Genomic DNA, 3,487 nt, shown 5'->3' with positions numbered 1-3,487 from the left:
TTCCTTTCACTAAATGTGTACTATGATGAAACAGTCGTATTGACTTGCACTTAATCTTAAAATTTCTGTTTGTGATTTTGCAAGTTAAATTTCATTTCTTAGATTATGTTATTGCTCAAGTCGACAAGTCTTCCTAATGCATGCATTCTTGATTACTAAATGGTTGTAGAAGGCTAATATGCCATCAATTTTTCAAAAATACAATTTTAACTTTTCAGAAGCATGTTGGCTTTATTTTGATTGTTCATGCTCTCTCTTATTATCCTAGCTGTGAACTTTTGAGCATAAACACTCAAATTCTTTGTTGTGTAATTATCCAGATATGTGTTATCCCTCTAGAACTTGCACTAATTCTGACTTGCATCACTTGTAATTTATGCATACATTGAGACAATTTTATTGGTCGTTTGAGCCTTTCTAACTACCCTATGAAAATTTTAACCTTTGCTAGCCCCTTTGAGCCTTGCCCTTTTATTTCGGTTACTAGCCACATTACAAGCCAAACACCTGACTTTAATTAAATTACCTTACTTGGAGTTAGGTAGAAAAAAAAATATTTGGTCTTGATAAAATTCTAAGTTTGGGGTTGCTCATAGGATAGCAACTTTTTAAGTTTGGGGTGGTGATTCTCACAAAAAGAAAATAAAAAGAAAAAAAAAATAAAAAGAAGAAAAATAAAATGAAAGAAGAAAAAAAAAATTCAATTTGTGTACTTTGGTAAAAAAAATATATATATATATATATCTTCTTGGTTCCTTTGTCAATGTCTGAGAATCTCCATAATGAAAAGATGAAGAAAAAAAAATGGTAGAATAAGGTGGAAATGTATGCCTAACTCCAAGTGGTAAAGCCTACTATCCCAAAATGTCATACCCTTACCTAAGCCTCATTACAATCCGAAAGTCCTCCAAAAATGTATGTGTTTGTTGCATTGTGATTGCTAACTAGAATTGTTTCAAGCCTATGGTAGCGTGATGCATGTTCTAGGATTTGAGTGATAAATTCATAAACCTTTCTAAACACTTGAGAGAAATTTTGGAGAGAGTGTGTGAAGAGAGAGTTGAATTTGATAAATGAATGCCAAGGTGTACAAATCTTGTTGTCTGTATTTTTGAAAACAACCATAGAGCATGATGAATGTTTTGCAGTAGCAAGAACTTTGAAATTTGAATTTGATGTAATTTGAGAAATTGAATTTAAGTGTGCATTTAATAGGACCAAATATGAAATTAATTGTTGCTTAGGGACAAGCAATAGATTAAGTTTGGGGTTGTGATTACTCTTCATCATAGGCATATTTTCCCACTGTTTTAGTCTTATTTATCCTCAATCATCAGTTAAATTAAGGATTTATTTAATACATTTTGTTGATTTTTGTTCTTTGAGTTAATAAAATGTTTTTTGTTTTTATTTCGTTGATTAAGTAGGAATTTGTCGTAATTTTACATTGCGTTTTGTTTTAGTGCACTGCTGAATTTTGGTGAAAAATCAACATGACATATGTGGAGTATTTCAGTCATATCTGGAGTTCTAGATGTCCAATTAGTGTCATTCCAAGTGCTAATGAAAGCTAAGATCCATATCTACAACTTTCATGAAGACACCAGGACCACATTCAGACGCCAAAGATGATAAAAATACAAAATACATCAGACAGCAGAAGAAATACGCCTGGAGCGCGTCCTGGAGCGCTTGGAGCGCATTTCTCAGGATTGGACTCTGCCAACGCGCGCTTGGAGCGCGTTTTTCCGCGCCTGGGGCGCGCGACGCGCACCAGCAACCATAAAAACGCAGATTTTTATTGTTTTAGATATTTTTTTGACTCTGGAGAACTTGGGAGACTTGTGCCCTAGCATAGAAACTCAAAGACGGCCGTTTCTAACACGATTGAAGCAGTTTTATCAAGAATCATCCATGAATCATTCTTGTAATTCTTCTTTAATCCTTATCTTTTGTATCTCTGTCATGAGTAACTAAACCCTATTTGTTAGGGATGAGTGTAACCAGATGAAACCCTTATTTTTCTGATTTGATTTCTAGTTATATGAATGAGTTTATTGAATTGTTTTTCTCATCTCTGTGCTTAATGCTTTTTATTGCTTGATCAACATTAAAATGTTCTACGATTTGTATTTTGAAACGGAAGTGGACTTTACGAATGCTTGAGATGAGAAATTCATGAATTTGTAGTCTAGACATAGGTGCAGGTCATGAAACCAATTAAATTAGTTGCAAAGCAATAATTTACAAGAGAATTTCTATACGGTAATGCTTAATTCTAATCTTAAATCCACTAAGGAATTAGGGGTTACTTTGGAATTAAAGGTTCTGTCACTAAGACATTAGGGCAAGAATAATAAAGAGAATTCGGTAATAATTCAATAAAGGAATTCAGTAACTAGGATCAAATTAGACACCAAGGTTGGATTCGAAGTGAAACTCATCCCTGACATTTTTCTCATTATAAAAGATCAATTTTATTATTGTTGTTAATTTCAAACATTATTTCAATCAACTTGGGAACCTTTTTGTTCAATTTTAGTAATCAAATATAATTCAATAGTAAAACGCAATCCTTGAGTTCGACACTCGGTACTACCGTTTTATTATTACTTGCAACGATTCAGTACACTTGCTGAAACGCAATCAACATTCCATCCACTTCAACAACACTTTTTCTATGAAGAAAATTAAACAGATGAAGATTCAAAATGATGATCGTCCTGCCTCAAAGAAAAGAAAAACTCGTCATTCCTCCTCTGTTTCTCAAAACTCTGAAGGTGAAACTCCTCATCCTCCACCTGAGGATACACCATCACCACTTATTCCAGAACCAACCTCTCCACTGCGTAACTCTCCTGATACTACTCCCTCTCCTGTCTCTCCTGTCCCCACAACAACTCAGTCTTCACCAATCCACAAACTGACTCCCCTTCGTGAAGCCGATCCTATCCCTGAGGATGCCTCAAAATCAACTTCTCCTCAACATATGGAAGATGGTGAGGAGTTATACTTTGATCTGAATTTATCTTATCCTTCATCTCCTACGGATGTGCTTATGGCTTCTCCTTTCACTGTGCCAGTGGATGAAGATGTAATCCCTCCACCAGATTTTTCGCAACAAATTCCTCCTGCTGCAAACTTTGAAAAAACTGCTCAACCTCTCCCTGAGGTTACAGGTGTGTTCAGTTCCCTTGACTCCTTCTTTACTGCCACAACTCATAACCAGTCAAAGGACAAGGCTGAGAGCTCTCAAAATAAGAGTTCCAGTGTTAATGACCAGCCTAAAGGCTCGGCTCCTAGCACAAGGATTGGGGAAAGAAACTCCTCAAATTAATTAGGAAAGACCAGAAGAAAATTCTTCAGCGCTTCACTCATTTTCAGAACTCTTTGGTTCAGTTTTGGCTCATTCTTGAATGGGTTACCAAACACTTGGTTCCTACTATTGCTCCTGGAGATCATCCTCCTAAGCTACCAGCCCAACCAA

The sequence above is a fragment of the Cicer arietinum genome, chromosome 5, assembly GCF_000331145.2.
Source record: "Cicer arietinum cultivar CDC Frontier isolate Library 1 chromosome 5, Cicar.CDCFrontier_v2.0, whole genome shotgun sequence".
In the NCBI taxonomy this organism is placed as follows: domain Eukaryota; kingdom Viridiplantae; phylum Streptophyta; class Magnoliopsida; order Fabales; family Fabaceae; genus Cicer; species Cicer arietinum.
Note: the sequence above shows the minus strand (reverse complement) of the source record.